This window comes from Marmota flaviventris, chromosome 2 (genome assembly GCF_047511675.1).
Source record: "Marmota flaviventris isolate mMarFla1 chromosome 2, mMarFla1.hap1, whole genome shotgun sequence".
NCBI classification, from domain to species: domain Eukaryota; kingdom Metazoa; phylum Chordata; class Mammalia; order Rodentia; family Sciuridae; genus Marmota; species Marmota flaviventris.
In genome coordinates, this window is record NC_092499.1 from 200758013 (window position 1) to 200777530 (window position 19518).

Here is a 19518-nt window from a genome sequence, read left to right on the forward strand (position 1 = left end):
AAACTGTTCACAGGGTCAGTGCACCGGGCTTCGTGGGAGGAGGACACGTGTGTTCCATTGGCGGCTCTAAGCCCATAGTGCAGCGCTCAGAAGCACACAAAAGCAACTTTTGCTGAAGCCCCTCGGGTGACTGGTGGGAGAACTGACTCCACAGTCCTGCAGTCCTTGGGCACAGGCAGCCTTGCCTTACGCAGTCGCAGTCGGCAAGCAGCGAGCGTGGTGCGCCAACCTGTGCTCCCCACCGCTGTCCACGGTGCTGATCGGGACAGAAGCTGGGGATGTGAGGAAAAGAACGGTCTCCCCCTCACCAGAAGCAGGGGAGAGAGCTAATGGCAGGCAGCCAGGAGGGTTATGAAGAAAGATGAGCTCCGAGTGCACTGAGGTGGGCGGGGTTTCAGGCGGCCTGGTCAGGGAAGGTCTCTCTGAGTAGGAGACCTTCATTAGAGGCCTGAGTGAGCAGGAGGAGGAGGAAGAGGAAGAGCACCGAGGCTCAAGTGCATGGAGAGGGGAGCTTTACTGAGCCTTGATGTTTGTTAGAGAACCCCAGCATCTGATGGTCCCGAGTGGAAACTGTCCCATTGGAAAGATTAAGCTGGGCTGGTAGTTCATTGTCAGCCAACAGATGCTTACGCAGGCCTGGCCAAGCCAGAGGAGCCATTATGAGAGGCTTAAAGATCCGTCTATCCTCCCTCTGTCCCTTGCTCCATATTTTCTTCTCTACTTTCTATCCATCCACACACCCATCCACCTGTTTATACTCATATCCATCCATCTATCCATCCGTCCGTCCATCCGTCCGTCTGCCCACCCATGCATCTCTGTGTCCATTGTGCGTGGTTCTTTTGTTCAGCTGTGCATCAGTGGAGTTTAGACATGGACCACGCCCCTGCAATTTGAGGAGCGAGGTTTTCAGATGGGCAGTGAGATGCAGGGGGGCAGGTGCACCTCGAGGGTCAGCCGGGGAGGTATGGACTGGCTAGTGAGAGAAGCATGGTGAGTGAGCTCCCGAGCTCCTTCCACTCTTGGTGACTCTCCTCCTTACCTGTCCTCAAAACCTTCAGGGCACACTGGCCTTGGAGAAGTTGGCATGAAAGGACTGTGTCATGGGCCTGTTCCAGGCCGAGGTCAGGTCTGGGTGATGGTGGCAGGGTGGGAGCAGCCCGACCTCAGTGGGGGCCCTGTGCTGGCTCAGCTGTTCCTGGTGCCCGGCAGGCACATGGCGAGCACAGAGTGAGCAAGGAAGCCGTTGAGCTACGGTGACGCTTGTGTCTCTCCCCTTTCTGCCTCCACAGAGAATGTCTTCAGAAGTATCTTGGGAATCACCAGGTCATCGTGCTTTGCTCCCCTTTCCAGCAGACTCCGACCTGGAGGATTCCGCGACTTGCTCACCAGCAGATTTGGAGATACACGATGTTAAATGCAGGTTGGGTGCTGGTGGCCTGGCACCTTAGAGAGCTTACCTGTTCTGAACTCCTCAGGAGTTCGGTGACTCCAGGCTTGTAGCAGGCTGAACAGGGATTCCTGGTGACCCCTGCTGCTGGCCCTTAGGGGGAACAGGAGCTGGCCACTGGCCAAGCCACTCTGTCCCAGAGCCACCTGTGAGGTCTGACATGGGCCACGTCCTGAGGGCTGGGCGGGATAAGCAGCAGCTGAGGGTGGCGGGAAGCTCTCAGTGCAAGGCATGGGGAGTAGCTTGCCCAGGACCCGGGGAGGAGTGCGCTCGGGGGTGGGCAGGGTACGTCTCTGCGCTCTCAGGCTTTCGCACTCAGAGCTGCCCACAAAGAGGAGCCATCACATACAAAAAAACACCACGCCTGCTGGTCTGTGGGTGAACTGCCGCGCTGTTCTGTTTTGTTCCAGATCCGATGAAGTCACTCTAGTCTAAGCCACAGAGAAAGCAGCCAGGAAAGGCCTGGGTCCCTGGTGTCTGGGGCTGTGGTGGCTCCCACAGGTGGGCTCAGGTGCTGCACCCTCTCCCACCACCTGCTGCCCACTTAGCGTCACTCTCCCTCCGGCTGAGTCCTGTTCCATCTTCTCATTCCTCCACTAGGCACTCTGACTTCACTCTGTTATGCAGGCTCCATGTTGCAGAAAACGGATGTAAGTCCTGCAACCTTTAAGGGGTTTACATCTAAGGGAAGACCGATTATACATATGTACAAAATTTCAACAGAAATAAGCACCAGGGGTGCAGTGCCAGGGCTGTAGGAGCAGATAACAAGAGGACTGGAGCCCGTCTGGGGAGAGAGGGCAGGAGAGACTTTCTGGAGAAGGTGATTGCTTTGGGAGTGGAGAGGAAGAATGGGTGTTCCCAGAGGAGGGGTCACAGGAGCAAATGCCCTGAGGCAGGAGCATGCATGGGATCCCAAGAACTGGAAGGAGAGGCCAGGTGCAGTGACTCCTTCCCCCACTAGGCACTCTGACTTCAGCGGCTCCGGAGGCTGAGGCAGGAGGATCACAGGTTCAAAGCCAGCCTCAGCAAAAGTGAGGTGCTAAGCAACTCAGTGAGACCCTGTTTCTAAATAGAATAGAAATAGAGCTGGGATGTGGCTCAGTGGTCAAGTGCCCCTGAGTTCAATCCCCGGTACCCCCCCCAAAAAAAGCGGGGGGGGGGTACTGGAAGGAGGCCCTTAGGGCTAGGAAAGCACAGAGCAAAGGGAAATAGCAGAACTGACCACCTGCCCACTAGCCAGACACCTGGGAGCCGGACTTGGACCAGATTAGCATCTTAAGATTGGGTGTTCTCAGGTGCCCTCGCTCATTCAGCTCCACCCAGCAGACCTGGCTCTCTTGTCCCCATTGTCCGTACCCCCGACTGGTTCCACTCTTCCTGGCCCCTGCCCAGGCGCTCACGCGAGGGCCGTGGAGCAGCACCTGCACTGCACTTTCCGACCTCAGGCCCCACCTCTGCTCTCTGCTTCCCACCTCCCTCTTCCCTCTCACCACCTGGAGGCCACCCATCGCCCTCTCAGTGAATCAATCACCTGCCCCCGGGCTGGACGCCATCTCCAGGGTGAGGTGAGGGGTGTCTCCCAGCGCCGTCCTGCCTGCCCACCAGACCGCAAGCAGGAGGTGGGAGCCCCCAGGACCTTTCCTGCTGGAGCCCCTGCCCGCTGCTGTGACCAAAGGGCCAGGCCCCGCCTGCCCCGCCGCAGCCTTCCCAGGGCTACCCGCCAAGCCTGAGACAAAGCAGCCCCTTTCCATGCAGAGACAGACGGACGGACGGATGGGCTGGCAGGCCGCGGGGTGAGACCAGGCTCAGAAAGCTCTCAACTGGGGTGCTGAGCACACGAAGCTGTTTCCCATGCTAGTCACAGACATTTTGAACCACATTAGAATAAACAGAATTCTGAATTATCTTCTCAGCAGTACATGAAATAACTGTCTGTCACCCAAAGGGAAAGAGGGGGATGATGAATTTCTAAGGTAAAAATCCCAGAAGTGGAAAAAAAATCCAATCCTCATGTGCTTCTGGAAGCTTCCAGCACAGCAGGTGGTCCCCTCCCCCGCCCAGGCCCAATGCTGGGGACCTGGGGAGAGTGTGAGCCCTCAGGGGCCTGGCCGGGCACTGGTCTCTTGGCACATCTGCTCATTTCCCTCTGCAGCAGGTCAGAGTGCAGGGTGCGGGGACCCCTCCCCAGCTCAGGGGTCCTGCGGAGGAGGCTGCAGGAGCTCTGCTCCTCTGACCAGATCCCACGTCATGGCCTTTGAAGGCGTGGTTTTTGTAGGACATTTAAAAGCCTCTCGAAGGCCTTCCTTTACTCCCAGTCTTCTATCAGAGTCACACCTGCTGGATGGTGTCTCTGTGCTGCGCTGGGGACTTGGTCACAATGGCCTCCACCCCCTGTAGCTCCCATCCACCTTGCAGGCATGCTGGCCACCTTTCAGGCCCTTCAGTGGGCTGTCCCCTGCCCCCACTGCAGGGCCTTTGCACGAGCCGCCCCACCTGGCTTCCTCCACACCTCCATTGTTCTCCTTTGTGATCCTCTAGCTGTGTCCTCCACAGCACTGGTCACAGTGGGGGGCATTTCATGTGCCTGTCTTCCCTCACACTTTGTGGTCTCCTTTATCAGAATCATTCTCCGTGATGAAGGGGCTTTGTGTGCCCCTCACTGCTGTAAGCCTGGAGCAAAGCGCAGGGCCTGGCAGTGGTGGGATCAGTGAAAATCGGTACAGTGAAGCCCGGCCACCTGTTGGTGGCTGCCAGTGGGCAGGGGCTGGGCACTTGCTTCCTAGCTGGGCCTGGGTCTCCGTAGAGCACTCTCCAGTCCTCAGACACGACAGCCGTCAGGTCCTTTACCCTCCAGTCGGCACCAGTAACGAGCCAGGAGTGACCATGCCATCAGAGCAGCTCTCGTCCATGCCTGATTGGGGCTGCAGTGGCCAGACCACATCTGTCAGTGTCCCTCATCAAACCAGCAGGCAGAGGTGGGGTGGCAGAGGTGGGGACCCGCCACCCTCCAGCTTCCCTCCCAGGACCAGAGGGCCTCTGGCTTTGCGTGGACGGCAGCTCCTGTCCTTCCAAGGTAGCCGCTCCCTTTCCAGGGAACCGTTCAGGCCTCCGCCCTCTCGGGGTCCAAGGTCTGAGGGAGAGATGGCCATGGAGTTAGGGGAGCAAGAAAGACGCCAAGTGCTTAAAGGGACGCACACAGGACCCACGCTCACTGGGGGCGGTGCAGAGAGGAGGGTCGCTGACCAGAGATGCAGAGGAGCCATTCCATTTTGCTGACTGGACAGCATGCCCGCAGTCGGGGTTTCCACTGGACGGCACTGCAGCATCCATGGGCAGGGGCTCTTCTCCCACTGGCCTGGAAGGTGTCCTTCTGAAAGGCCTTTCCTCTATTCAGAGGACCTGGCTTCCGAGCTTTAGATCTGAGTCCTGGGCCGGCTGGACAGGAAGACAGCATGCACACAATAGGCCAGCCTGAGAGGAGGCAGGAGCGGACAGGTCACCAGGTCACATGTCCTACCCCCTCTGCTTGGGAGGCAATTCACTGTGTGTCACCACAGCTACGGGAGCAGAGCCCGTGAGGGCACCACAGTTGACCACTGCGCCTGCCCCCCCATCCTCCAGCCCCAGTGGACTTCCTGTCCCTCCTCACTGTCCTCCTGTCCCTCCTCACCTGTCCTCCTGTCCTGCTGAGAGCCATTGCCAAGTAGGAATGACACATGGCAATTTCCTTGTCAGCCTACCCCGTGTTGCTTAGAGGGAGGACTCTCCATTGTGGACATGGGCTTGCCTTGGACCCAGGTCATTTGCAGCGACATTGCATGAATGTTTGAGAAAGGTGACCCTGCTCAAGGACCAGGGCGGATCCGGGTTTAGGGAGGATCCTGCTGGATTAGGGTGGGTCCAGGTTTAGGGTGTATCCTGCTGGGAATAGGGAGAATCCTGCTGCCTCCTCCTCGAGTTCCCGTTGAGTTCTCGCGGGATTCAGAGAGTATTTTGGGATGCAGAGCCCAGTGGAGATGGATTTTCCCCCAGAACGAGCGTGTAGAGTGCCGGTGAGAGTTTCGGGAATAAAGAATTGCTGTTTGAATCTACAAGGCTGTGAGTGGCTTGTGATTTTGTGCCCAGCCAGACTGCGGCACTGTCCCTCCTCACCGGTCCTCCTGTCCTTTCTTACTGTCCTCCTGTCCCTCCTCACCGGTCCTCCTGTCCTTCCTCACCAGTCCTCCTGTCCCTTCTCACTGTCCTCCTGTCCCTCCTCACCTGTCCTCCTGTCCCTCCTCACCTGTCCTCCTGTCCCTCCTCACCGGTCCTCCTGTCCCTTCTCACTGTCCTCCTGTCCCTCCTCACCTGTCCTGCTGTCCCTCCTCACCTGTCCTCCTGTCCCTCCTCACCTGTCCTGCTGTCCCTCCTCACTGGTCCTCCTGTCCCTTCTCACTGTCCTCCTGTCCTTTCTTACTGTCCTCTTGTCCCTCCTCACCTGTCCTCCTGTCCCTCCTCACCGGTCCTCCTGTCCCTTCTCACTGTCCTCCTGTCCCTCCTCACCGGTCCTCCTGTCCTTCCTCACCAGTCCTCCTGTCCCTTCTCACTGTCCTCCTGTCCCTCCTCACCTGTCCTCCTGTCCCTCCTCACCTGTCCTCCTGTCCCTCCTCACCGGTCCTCCTGTCCCTTCTCACTGTCCTCCTGTCCCTCCTCACCTGTCCTCCTGTCCCTCCTCACCGGTCCTCCTGTCCCTCCTCACCTGTCCTCCTGTCCCTCCTCACCTGTCCTGCTGTCCCTCCTCACTGGTCCTCCTGTCCCTTCTCACTGTCCTCCTGTCCTTTCTTACTGTCCTCCTGTCCCTCCTCACCGGTCCTCCTGTCCCTTCTCACTGTCCTCGTGTCCCTCCTCACCTGTCCTCCTGTCCCTCCTCACTGGTCCTCCTGTCCCTCCTCACCGGTCCTCCTGTCCCTTCTCACTGTCCTCTTGTCCCTCCTCACCGGTCCTCCTGTCCCTTCTCACTGTCCTCCTGTCCTTCCTCACCTGTCCTCCTGTCCCTCCTCACTGGTCCTCCTGTCCCTCCTCACTGGTCCTCCTGTCCCTTCTCACTGGTCTTGCTCTCCTTCCTGGAACCTAAAGTCTCTGCGGACAGCAGCCTCAGGACAGTTTCCTGTGTCCCTCTCCCTGGAAGCGCTCTCCTCTGCTCTGCTGCTGTGTCACCTCCTTAGCAGCCCCTGCCTGACACCCCTCACTCCCTGTGCATCTGCTGCAGACAGGAGCTTCCTGTGCAGGTCTTTATTCACCCCTTTCTTCCAGTGACAACCCCTGTCCTGCCCTGAGATGTCCCCTGACCTTGCTTACCTTCTGCAGGGACCTGCAGTGGGACCTGAGTCCCACTAAGGATCACAAGGGTGGCCCATCCTCCACACCCAGGTCACGTGGATCTCTAAATTAAAGAAGAAATCAGAAGCTGACACACATGAACCAATTAGGAAACAGCCTCATTTAAATCTTCACAGCTGACACTTCTCTAAAGATCACAAAAGATGTCGAATATCTTAATTAATTAGTTAATTACCTGTGCATCTTCCCTACATTTTCCCACTGCCTGTTTTGGTCTTTTCACGTGTGTGGTGCTGTTTTCAACAGGGAGAATAGAGAGAACCTTCTTTGCTTCCTCTTGTGTGGTGGAGAGAAATTTATCTAGTTTTAAAAATTGTGAACCCCTCTACCTGCCCCAGCCCTCGCCATCCTCTCTAGCCTCACTGGTCTTTGCCCCTTCCTGGAACCTGGAACCCCCCTGCCCACGGCAGCCTGGGGACATTTGCACGAGCCGTTCCTCTGCCTGGAAGCTCTCCTTCCCGCTCCTCTTGCCTCTGCTGCAGCAGCACGTGCAATGGGCAGACTGACAGCCGTGCTCACGGCAGACTGTCTTAGTCTTTGTCCTATAGACACAAGAGTTCTGACGAATTCTATTTCATCCCATTAACAAGAAATAAGTGGTGCGTTTACACTTCTATGTACACATTATGAATTATTCTTTACCGGGGAGAACGTTTATTTTGACTAGGTGATAATGAGACCCAAATCCTCTCCGACCGTAACATGTCTGATGATAAGAAGGCTTTTCGCTGTCTAGCTTCTGCTCCCACGATTCCAACCTTCCTCCTCCTCCTGGGCACTGCTGGGCCAGTGCCCCTCCTGGGCAGTCTGACCCGCCCGCCCGCCGGCCCGTGGGGAGGGACAGGGAGAGCCAGCTGCTGCTCGGGCAGGGGGCCTTCCTGGCTTTCTCTGGGAAGTGATGTGAATCTGCCTCTAGGCCCTACATACTGTGTCCCAGAAGTGCCACCACCTGGGGTGAGGGTGACTTGGTGGACAGTAGAGGCTGGGGTCTGAGCCACCTCAGTGAAATATCTCCCTTTGCAAGTTGCATAAACCCTATGGCCACATGAACCCCTTGCTAGGTCCCTCCTCATCTTGAAAGGCGCCCCATGTATGTGAGCCCCGGACCCTACTTCATCTGCGGTCCCCTCCCCCATCTCCTTTGCCAGCTGGAGAACTGTGTGGGGCTTGAGGCGGCTCTTCTGTTCAGGGCACAGAGTGCCACCTACAGTGTGGTGGGATGGGGACACTGGTGACAGGACCCGAGTGAGGGCTCAGTCATTTCCCTGGGCTTCTAGGGGACAGCACAGCCCTATGACATTTTCCTCGCCCCATGCCAGGGGTGGGGTGGGGTGCACAGCCTAACCAACCACTGCTCTAGCAACTCCACCCCTGGACCTTGACCCTCCAGCCATATGGAGCTTTGAAGAGCAATTAGTGAATCAGTTGACATCGTCCCTGAGAATTCTGGGTCACACAAGCTAATTAACCTTCCTCTTGCATTCCAAACAAAGTATCAACTGCTGGGGCCCAAATACGCCGAAGTAAAACAGGAGGGAAGAGGGGAGGGAGGGAGGGAGGGGGCGGGGAGGAAGATAAGTATCTTTTAAAACAAAATTGAAGTTTTTCTGTAAATAAAATAAGCTGCATGGAAGAGAGAGGGTGGGAAAGAACTCCCCGGGCAGCCCCCGCCGGCACCAGGAGGAGCCCACGTGGCCATGCTCTGCTTTGAGGTCCACGTGGTCTAGCAGGCAACTCCTTGGGACGATGACCCTGGGCTTCCTGTTCTCTGGGGAATTCTGGAAGGGAGCATGATGTGGGGAGTCCAATGTACCTTGAACTTGGAAGGGTGGCCATCTGGGCCGCGTGGACGTACAGCGGCTTCCCATGGACTCGTGTGGACCTTCCCCGCACAGCGAGGCCGCCACGTTGGTATAGTCCTCCTTCATGTTCCTCCCTGAGGAGCCACTGGCCGGGTGGTCAAGGATGTGGGCCTCGCAGGGCTGAGCCCGAGCCCCAGTTGGTCCTCTGACACTCGCTGGTTGAGGCCTCGCACACTGATTCCCAGGCTCCACGGCCGATGCCCGAGCTCACCACGGTGGCCCGCTACGGCCATTTCCTGGGCCTTCTGTAATACATGACCACTAGCCCCAGCCTGTGGCCTCATCATTCTAGAGGTCAGATGCCTGAAGTCCAGCTGCGGCAGGATGTGCTCTCCCTGGGGTGCTTCAATGGGGGACCCTGGGTGGTCGCTTGCTTGAGGAGGCATTGTTCCTCTCCAGCGTCACGTAACTTCTCTCTTCTGCCCACAGCACGGGTCACATTTCCTCCTTATAAGGATGCCAGTCGTGGGAGCAGGGGTCACCTTCCTCCAGGGTGACCTCAGCTTAGCTTTATCCCATCTGCAAAGAGCCTGTTTCCAGATGAGGTCCCATTCTGAGATGCTGGGTGGACACAATGTGTTGGGCATAGCTACAGCTCGGACACTCACCTCCAGCTGATCACAGAATCTCTTCCCTACTCCAGGTTCAGTGACATCATGCTGGTGGCTTGCAATGAGAAGCATTGGCAGAAAGGAGATCTACACTGGCTCCAAGTCAGGCTTTCTGAGGCCCTCCTTGGCAGCCAGCTGTTAGAGTAAGAGCATACCTTTGGATATCTGAACAGTCCCCAGCTGCTATTTGCTCAGAATTTTCTTTTAAAAAGTGCACATTTTTTAAAAAACAAAGATAAGTTTATTTTGCAAGGATATGTTAGACTAGGGGCCAGCAAACTCGGGCCCCCAGAACAAAGCTGGCCCATTTCTTGTCTTTTTAAATAAAGTTTTGTAGGAATCCAGCCATGCTCATTCATCTACCTATTGCCTATAGCAACTTGCATGTGACAGCAGCAGAGTCAAGTAGTGGGGACAGTGATCATGTGGGCTGCAAAGATGAAATGCTCACCCTCTGGCCCAGTGTGACAGTTTGCCAACTCCTGCTTCAGCCCAGCACTTCTCAAATGCTGATGCGCTAGACGAATCACCTGATCACCTGCACTGGGGCCAGGCTGCCAGCGTAAGTCACAGCTAAAAGGAACCAGTGCACCTGTCCCCAACAGAAGGGCCATAAAGAGGAGCGGGAGGCCAAGAAAATAGTCCTGCACAATGCTGGCTGGAATCCGTGGCTTGTTGAGGGCTCTGAGGCTGAAGTCCCCTTCTGATCTGAAGACACAGTAGCATGCATCCCAGAGGCTTTAAAGAACACTAACAGCAAAGCAGGGTCACACCCTTCATGCAGAAAGAGGGGTAGGATCATGGCAAGTGCAACCGCTTCACCCTGGACTCAGCGCTGCTCTTGGATTGCATCCCCTGAGTTCCTGCTGCCATCAGAGGGGACAGCTCATGCATGGGACCCCACTGCACGGAGATACCGTGGTTCATCAAGGAGAAAGCCAGCAGGGCTGGCAGGCAAATGTGTGCATGCATGTTGTCCTTCCCATTCCCCCTAAGGCCACCCTCTTCCCCACCGTTGACTGCCTGCCAGGACCTAGTGTGGGGCATCAGGAGAGTGCAGAGCCAGAGAAGTGACTGTTTGTTGTCTTTGACTAAGTTACCCTGCTTTAAGTTTTAATTCCGCGGCTCTTGCATTATTTTAAAACCGTCTGGCATATCTCTAGAACTAATGGTACAAACTGCAGTGTGATAAATTAAAATGCACCCCACTCTGTCAAGTAGCTTCTCCCAAGTCTTTGAAAAAGTACTTCCAAGATGAAATATGTACTTGTGTGTTCTGCAGGTTTTAAAAAAGTCCTGAATCTTTGCAGATTTACTGGAGAGGAGGGGGTGTCTCGTGTAAAATGTGTTTTCCCTTGACATTTAGAGGTCTTGCAAAGTGGTTTATTATAGATCTTGTGGACATCTTGATATTTAATTAAATTTCAGAAATACATTTTCTGCACTCATAAGGAGGAATATGAAGAATGTATTTATTCAGTCTCTATTTGTTATTCTTTTTCTGTCTCTAACACAAAATTATCAGTAGGAAGTAAGTCATCAGAGGCACTTAAAATTTTTCGGGGTCGGAAATCTAATTAACCTCAGCAACTGTGCTTAAAATGTTGCATAATATAAGACAAGCCCTTACAGGAATCTTTGGCAATACTCAGCCTTGGTGATATATTTACGACTGTTTTTTAAACTGACCTTCAATGTCTGTTTCCAAAAGGCTCGGGGGACAGGGAAGCGGACTGGAGGCAGGTCACTGCGAGGTCCCATCCAATACATTTCAGCAAATGACTGCTGAATGTAAGCAGATGAATTTGTAAATTATTTCATCACTTTACATTTTTATAGACTGAATTAAGACTGAGTTCACAGTACATGGTCACTGGCCTGAAAATAGTACTTTTCCCCATTTAAACTTGAATCTGAAGGAAACGAGCCAAATGTGCTCACCCTGCAGGTGTGGGGAGTCTGCGCTTCCCCGACTCTCGCTGGTGTGTTGGCTTGTGTGGCTTCAGGCTGTCTTCTGCCTTCTTCACCGTGGCCGCAGGCCTGTAGGAGCTGGCTTTTATCTTTCTGTTAGGGATTCTCGTTTGCAATGAGCAACTTCCTCCTTCGGTGGCATTCAAATGACCCCCGAGAGTCCATCCAGAGACTGTCTGTGTTGCCCCTGACTCATCTGATCCAGAGCTCATGAGATCAGGAGTGGTTGGAACCTGCACAGGAGACACGAAGACAGGACGTCACATGGATGGTTCTTGGGCCTGGTGAGGAGCCAGGAGGAGGCAGGTCACCTGGAAGAACCATGACAGGGAGAGGGGCGGGCACGCAGGCAGGGGCCAGCCTGGGGCCCATCAGGAGCTGGAGTCTGTGGGGGCAGACCTGGGAAGGAGGGAGGGAGCTCCGCACTTGGCATCTTAGGAACAGACAAGGTCAGAAAGGTGTAGAAACAGAGAGAAGAGCAAATGCTGGTCAGAGGAGAGGCAGGGAGGCTGGCCCAGGGAAGAGGTGGACTGGCTCATCTTGGGACAATCAGGCATCGGCCAGTATCAGTGTCCTGTGGTTGCACTAATATTGCCACAAACCCACTGGTTTCAAGCAACACAAATTTATTGTCTTATGGTTCTAGGGACCAGAAGTCAGAAATGGGTTCTCAGGTCACAAGCCATAGGCCTTGGGTGTGGTCCTCCTGGAGGCTGGGAGGAGACCCTTCCCTGCCTTTCCAGGTCCTGGAGCACAGGGTCCTCCCTCGCCTCCTGCCCCCTCTGACGGTGCAGCTGGCAGCCAGGGCGGGGCCTTGGCTTCCCCTCTCTAGGTCTTTCCTCTTCCTCCATCCCCCACTTACAACATCCCTGTGATCCCACGGGGCCCACCCGCGTGATCCAGGACCCTCTCCCTCTATGGGGTCCGTTGCCATAACAAGATGGCTGAGGCTGGTTGATGTCTTAGCGCAGGAGGCCCAGGAGCGGGAAGCTGGCTCGTGCTGGCCTGGTGAGGGCCTGGAGGCAGATGGCACCACAAGTGGACACACATGCAGGCGCCACCACGGCCAGGCTGGAAGGCAGGCAGACACCGCGGCCAGACTCCTTCCTTTATAACAACGTCCCCTGCAGGTGGCCCTGACTGCCTCTGTGAGAGCAGCACCCCTCAGACCTGAACCCCCTCCTCCACCTCTCAGGGACCCCCGTGTCACCCCACCACACCCAGCCCAGGAACCTTGGAGGACAAATCACACCCAAACAGTAGCACTCAGCACCTCAAAACCAGCTCAGCAACCTTGCACCCATGTCGCCAATCTCTGTCCCTGTAAGGCAGTGCATCTACAGGGTCTGCATGTTAGGACCTGGCCCTCTTTGGGGGCCACTGCTCTGTCCACTGTGGGCCAGTCCAGACAAACACGTTTACTACTCGTGGGCAAGTCGCCAGCTCTGTCACCAACAGGAGGTGCTCGAGGCATGGCCGGCCCTGGGCTCTGCTGTGGGACTCCCTGCCCCACGTGGGTGTGTAAAACAACTGTCATTGCACTCACAGAACCGGGGAGCTGGGAGTTCCTCCTGAGCAAGCCGGGGACAGCACATCTGCTCATGACGATGTCTGGGCTCTCAGCTGGGAAGCTTCAGACACTAGGGAAACCCAGAGTCAGGGCTGGAGTCACTGAGGCACCTTGGCTGACCTGGCTGGCTGTGTCTGGTGGCAGCCTGGGGCTGTGATGGGAACTCTGGTCTCAGCTGGAACAGCTTCCCTCCCTGTGGTCTGCCCAGGATGTCTGCTGCAGGGTGGCTGAACTTCCTGTGTGGGATCTGAGGGCCCCAAGGCAGCGACCCAGCAGGGAGGTGGAGTCTGCCATTCCTTAGAGGTCACCTCATGGACTGCCACAGCATCCTGTTGTTCATGAGCAAGTTATAAGCCCCACTTTGGCCTCAAGTCACAGGGAGGAACATTAGATTCTATTCCTTAATAAAGGAGAGACATGGGTTGAGGAGGCATGCAGGAGGGGAGAGACCGAGGTGCTCATCTTTGGAGAGACACTTGCTGCCCTAGGTTAGGGTCTTGGTGTGGCCGATCCTCAGTAAGAACACACTGGTGGCTTCTGCTGACCTTCATTCTAGGGTTGTCAAATGAAAATACAAGGACATCAGATATTTGAATTTCAGATAACCAACGAATTTTTAACATATAATTATCTGCATGTGGTGTTTGGAATACATTCATGCTAAAAAATTTCTGATGTTTATCTGAAATTCAATTTTTATAGCCATACATTTTATCCGGCAAACCTACTCTGAATGCCCATTGTGAAATGTTCTGAACATGGCTGTGGACAGCAGGAAGGAGAAAGAAAAATGAGAGGGCAGCTTTTAAGAGGAAACCCTTGTAGAGGGAGGAGTGACCTTTGGGGAGAGAGGACCCAGGCCCCTGTGGCCAAGTCCCTCACGACTCAGAGGCTTCTTAGAGTCCACTGGATCAAGTCTCACCCACCACGGGCTGTGGAGACCCACCCAGCTTCCTGGTTGTCCATGAGATGCATGGAACCTGCTCTTGCGATGACCTTTCACTTAGCCTGCCTCCAGCTTTCAAATGCTCACGAATAAATGAGTAACAAAGACCGTATCTGCTCATCACCAGGGGACTAGGGGCCACCTCCTCGTCATGTCACTGGCCACCCATCACGACCAGGACAGGCAGGAGAACCCCAAGCAGTCACTAGACATTCCTCTGCTGGACACCACGCTGGGCCCTTTACCTCTTGGCACAGTTATTTGGCAAGTTTCTCTTCTTGTCTGAACTGTGCCAACCAAGAGACTGTGATCAGCCCGGGGTCCCACGGTGGAAAACAGAGGAGCAAGCAGGAACAGCGGGGGCCGGCCCGGGCCTGGCTCTCTGTTCTGCACACCCACCATGCCAGTGGTTTTTAAAGAACGATGTCCTTTTGCCTTGTGAGGACAGAAGCTAGTTTGTGACAGTCACCCTGAGGTGGTGCAGCTAGCCCTTTGCCAGCCAAGGTGAGCTGGATACTCTTCCCCCAAACATAGCCAAGTTCCAAGCCCTGGTGACAGGCAGTTTGGAAATGCACTCTTTGGAGATGTAATTGAGGATCCTGAGATGGGGTCCTCCAGGATTTACAGTGACCAAGTCCAGTGACCTCTATCTTCAGTGAACATGAAGATGGGACGCAGATGGCCAACTCAGGCCTCCGAGAGCTCCGGCGCTGGGAGAGGGGTCTGGGCAGGCTTCCCTCTGCCCCTTGAGGGGACCACGCCTGCTTTCGGGTTCTGGCCCCCAGACCTGCAGGGCAACAGGTTTCTGCTGCTGTAAGCCACTCAGGGTGGCATGTGTTTCTGGCCACGAGAAAGCTGGGGTCGTCTTCCCAGCTGCCCTGCTCCATCCCTGTGTCCCCGGCCCAAGCCACCACTGGCTGCTCCTCCGGCAAATCTCTGGGCTCCAGTTGGTTTCCCCTTTGTGTGTAAGACGGTGATTTGTGATTCCAAGCCTGCCTCGGCCTGCCCGCTGCACTGGGGAGGACAAATCAAGCCCGCAGCACCCCACTGGGGACTTCAGGGGGATTTACAGTAACGTGGAATCTCTGTGCTTTTCTTAGTCAAAGGATCAAAATTACGGTTTTTATAACTTGACCCACTGAAGCCCTTAAATCAGCTCCAGCAGTGAGCTGGCCAGCCACCACGGGATGGCCTCCGAGTGGCGCAGAGGGGGCACCTGTTTGGGAAGATGAGAAATCACTTGCAAAGTAAGGGGCTCGCTGAGTTTAAATCAAAGTCAGCTCCTAGGGCTTGGGGGAGACTTTAAAAAGCACCGCGGTGCTGTTCCCCATGTGCGGGAGCCCAGGGCAGGGAAGTGCAGGAGCACAGCCCAGTTTCACTTGTGTGCTCATCTCCTAGGGCGAATTCTGCAGGTCACCCCTGCTTCCACCTGACCTCAAGGAGGATGAAAATGAGCCTGTGTCTCTTGGCGCTCCCAGCAGCTCTGGCTGTCCGTCTGCCGGCGGGAGGCAGGCCTGGGCGGTGGCTGCAGTAACCACCTGGTTGTGGCTTTTTACAGAGCCAGTGGAGCTCCGTCCGGATTCTCCTGAACTTCAGAAAGTGCAGGAATCCCTTGAGCAGGGGTCCTGTGAGGACAGCAAGGGGTGGGCAAGGGGTAGAAGGTGTGCTGAAGGAGACGTGGGCAGGAAGCGGCCCGGGGGTCTGCAGCAGCCCAGGGGGGCTTCCTGCTGAAGGGCATCTTCCATTCACAAAGGTGAAAAGAGCAAGGGGTGGGTGAAGGGACCAGGCGTGAATGAAATAAAACCCAGTGTTTCCTCCCGTCCCACCCGGCAGAGGCCTGGGGGTCTCCGAGAACCCCTCCATGTGAAACCTATGAAATGTGGGGGATGAGGCGAAGTGCACTCGAGTGTCTCGCACATTCTCACGATGCTCAGGAGAGCTCAGGCCATTGGGCAGCCACGACTGGGACTGGCAGGGGTTGGGTTGGGTTCACCAGGTGCCCTTCCTTTCCCTGTGTGCCTGCCCTGTCATGGTAGCTGGTGGGCATGGACAGCGAGTCAAGGAGCCCAAGGCCCCTGCGTTGGCTGTGCTGGTCAGTAGCTTGTGGCCTCAGTGGTTCTGACTTATCCACGCCCCTCTCTCCATGTTGAAATGGGGCTGATTCTCTATAGGAGAGTCTGCAAGGTCCAATAGGTCACGGGGTGAGGAGAGCAGGACTGATGGCCATCGGGTGGCCGGCCTCACCCAGTGCTGTGCTCACTGCTGTCCAGGCACAACACCAGTGTCCTCCCCGCTCTGTGCAGAGCAGCCGAGAGGTGGAGAGGTGAGGGGACCCACCCAGGCACAGGGCGAGGGAAGACAAAGAAGACAAGTCTCCCCTGGAGCTTCCTGTGAAGGCTGGACTGGCTGTGGTTCTGCCCAGGAGCCTGTGACGGCAGAGTCCAGGCGGTCCCTGGGGGCCACTGCTGGTGCTGTGCTTTCTGTGGGTTTGGATGGTCACTTGCTGAGGTGGATCACACACTCTGTGCCCTCCCCCTGGGCTTCTGCCACTCGGCCCCCTGCAGCAGGCTTCCTGCACATACCCTCTGCCTTGATGGCTCATTTTCCTTTTCTGCTGCTTGGCCTTCTGAGGTGGGGATTCACCTGCCCGCTCTCCTGCTGGGGGGCATCTTGCATGCTTCAAAGCACCGGCAATTGAGGGTAGAGCTGTTGGAGACCTCCAGAGGCAGGTTTGTGTGGGGCACGAGTCTGCTCCTCATTAGGCGGATACCAGGGGTTCCGCGGGTCAGACTGCATGTCAGGCTTAGTTTTGTAAGAAACTGGCAAACTTCTCCAGAGCCACTGGCGTTGGCATCTTGCCAGCCGTGGGTGAGCGCCTGTTGTCCGCGGCCTCGCTGGCATCTCTGCGTTATGGCTACCCTTCACAGGTGAGGGGTTCCCTGGATCTCTTTTTCCTAAACGCTGCCCAAGTCCCTCCCTTCATTTCTCAAACTAGGATTAAAATCACACTATTTCACTATTGGCCAAAACTTCATCGGTGGCTCAGAGGGAGAGAAGTTGAAAGGCAGCTGTGATTGGAAGCCACATCTGGCCATGGGAGTGCTGTGAGCTGCGCTTGCCTCGACGCCCACTCTTGGCACAAGCCCATCGCCTGCCCTTCCACAGAAAAGCCGTGATCCCCGGCCCTGTGACAGGTCTCAGCACCACGCTCCTCCGAAACAAAGAGACCCAGAGCCCAGAGCACAAGCCAATTCCAGGCTGGTCTTCAGAGCGCGCCCTTGACTGGGGGGTGAGCTGTCCACAGTGCTGACCGCCTTCCAGCTTACTTCTGTCTCCTGCCTTAGAGCCTCCCGGATGGGCTGTTGGCTCCCCCTCCACAAAATCGAAAGGCTCATGAGCCGCTTTGTTTTCTCTTGTTTTTCTGAAATAAAAGCAGTTCTCCCCCAAAGATGGATCTGAAAATGGTGAGGAGCGTGAACGGAGCAGCACATCCCTGCTCCCACCCATCAAGTATCAAAAAATACGAGGGGGGGGGGTCCTCTCAGAAAGTCCAATCTACCCAAGGGAAAATCAAACCCAGAGCACATCATGGTGGAGACCATAGTCCCACTGGGAAAGACTGACGTGCCACTTATCAAGCGGGGGCAGGGAGACGTCTCCCTTCTCCACATCCACGGGGGGCCACAGCTGGACTTCGGGGCCTGCAAGTCAGGAGCCTATTGGTTTGGCAAAATGCACTCTCTTTCTCCACCCACGTCTAGAGCTACATCGCAGTCAATGCCTCCTGGGTTCTGTTCTTTTTCTCATTTAGAAAACAAAAAAGAGGTTTTTAATAGAGAGGCCTCTCCGCCACCCCAGCCATGGCTTGGCAGTTTCCATGATCTCAGAGGTGGGAGATGTGAACAGCAGAGGAGATGTTGGCGCTGAGCTCTGCACACATCCCTAGCGGCGGGGGGCGTTCTGCCCAACTGAGATTTAATTGGTACCTTTGCATTTTGAAGATAATGCTGCTCCATTATCTGCTATTGTTATAAACATTTTATGATTTCAGAAAGAACTTTTTTTAGTATGCTGCTACTCGGATTGCTTCATTGTCTCTTTTATTTGGGAATGTTTACCACTTCTTCTGAAACCGCTGGCTTTCATTTGGGAAACCAACTGAGATCGATATGGGCATTAAACATGGATCCAAGAGCCAGGCTGCAGCAGGGGAAGATCGTCCTGCAGCGGCCATATCAGTGCTGCGCCCTGCTCCCCTGGACTCCTGGGCCGCCCCCAGGCCCAGGAAGCCCAGTGATCTCCTGTGGAAGCCTGGTAGCTGCCAAGTCTACAGAACACCACCAGTGTATGAGCTCCCTGCAGCAGGCACCTGCCTTAGCCGTCTGTCTCTGTGACAGGAGAAGGTTGCTGGTACCCTGAGGGTTCAGTGGCCCAGGGCAGCTATGCCCGGTGCAGACTGACCCAGGCCTGCCCTGTCCCAGCAGACCCTCCCCTTTGTGGTTTCCACTATAGTCTGTTGCTTTTGGGCACAACTGGAAGGGATGGGGAAGGAGAAATCCACAGACATCCAGGGGTTTCGAGTGATTTCAGGGCTCTGGCCTTCCTGAAGCCTCACCTTGGGCCCAATCTCTGCACTCTTGGTCTCTCAAGCCTGATCTTAGGACAAAGATGCTTCTTTGTTCACTTATTTGTCTAACAATCATTGATTGTGAGCTCATTAAGTATCAGCTGTGGCAACAGCTGGGGGAATAAAATAGACAATTCCTGTTCACTGGGGAGACCAACCCAACAAGGAGACCTGCATCGGCTACAGATGACCCAGGTCCCCAGGAGTGGAGAGGCCCCAGTGTGGTTGTGACAGTTCCCCCGCCTTTGCTGTGTGAGGCATTCCAACCAGGCAGGGCAGGGTGTTGCCCAGGGCCCGAGGAAGCACTAGGCAGGTCACCCAGGGTGGAGGCCAGGGTGGTCCAAGCAGAGGGAACTGCGGGAGGAGAGAGCGAGCCGGGGCTGCGCAGAGTCCTGTAGGACAGGGCGCCTTGGACTTCTCTTCCAGCCTCAGAAGGAAGCTGAACTCGGATGTGAACTGCTGCCCCACTGGAAGGCAGGTGTGGGTGGGCTACCTGGTGCAGGTGTTCAGGTGAGGCATGACAGCAGCTGGGACTTGGTGGTGGTGGTGGGGAGGGAAAGTGGAGCAGTTTGGGGTTTGTGAGCTGTGTGCTGGTCAGCCAGCTCTCGGAACCAAGCCCTGCTTAGTTTGCTAATTCCCAAGCTATCCATAACTCCCACCAGGGCTGACTTCAACTATCAAAGTGAGGACATTGGCCTGGATTCCAGAAGCCATGTTCAGTGTCCCCTACTTGTCGGGGCCTCAAGCCATTTGCCTGGATGAATGAGGGGTGCACTGGAGGCCCCTTGTCAGTTTAAGTAGAGAGGAAGCCAGCAGGTTCACAGACTGGGATAAGACATGCAGAGAGTGGAGGGGCACAGGTTTGCAACTGGGGCAGGGCCCAGAAAAGCAGAATTTGCTGGAAGCTCTTACCCTTCTGTGTCCCACAACCTCAGAGCTCTCTCCCCTCTCCACCCTCCTGCACCAGGATTTCTTCTGTGTAATTAGATCCTTTGGTGAGGGCTCTGCCCTGCTCTCTAGGTGCCTGTTGTGTGGATTTGTGAGTTTCATTGTTGCCACAGGAGGGTTGGTTGGAAACTCCATGACCAGGAAACGGCTT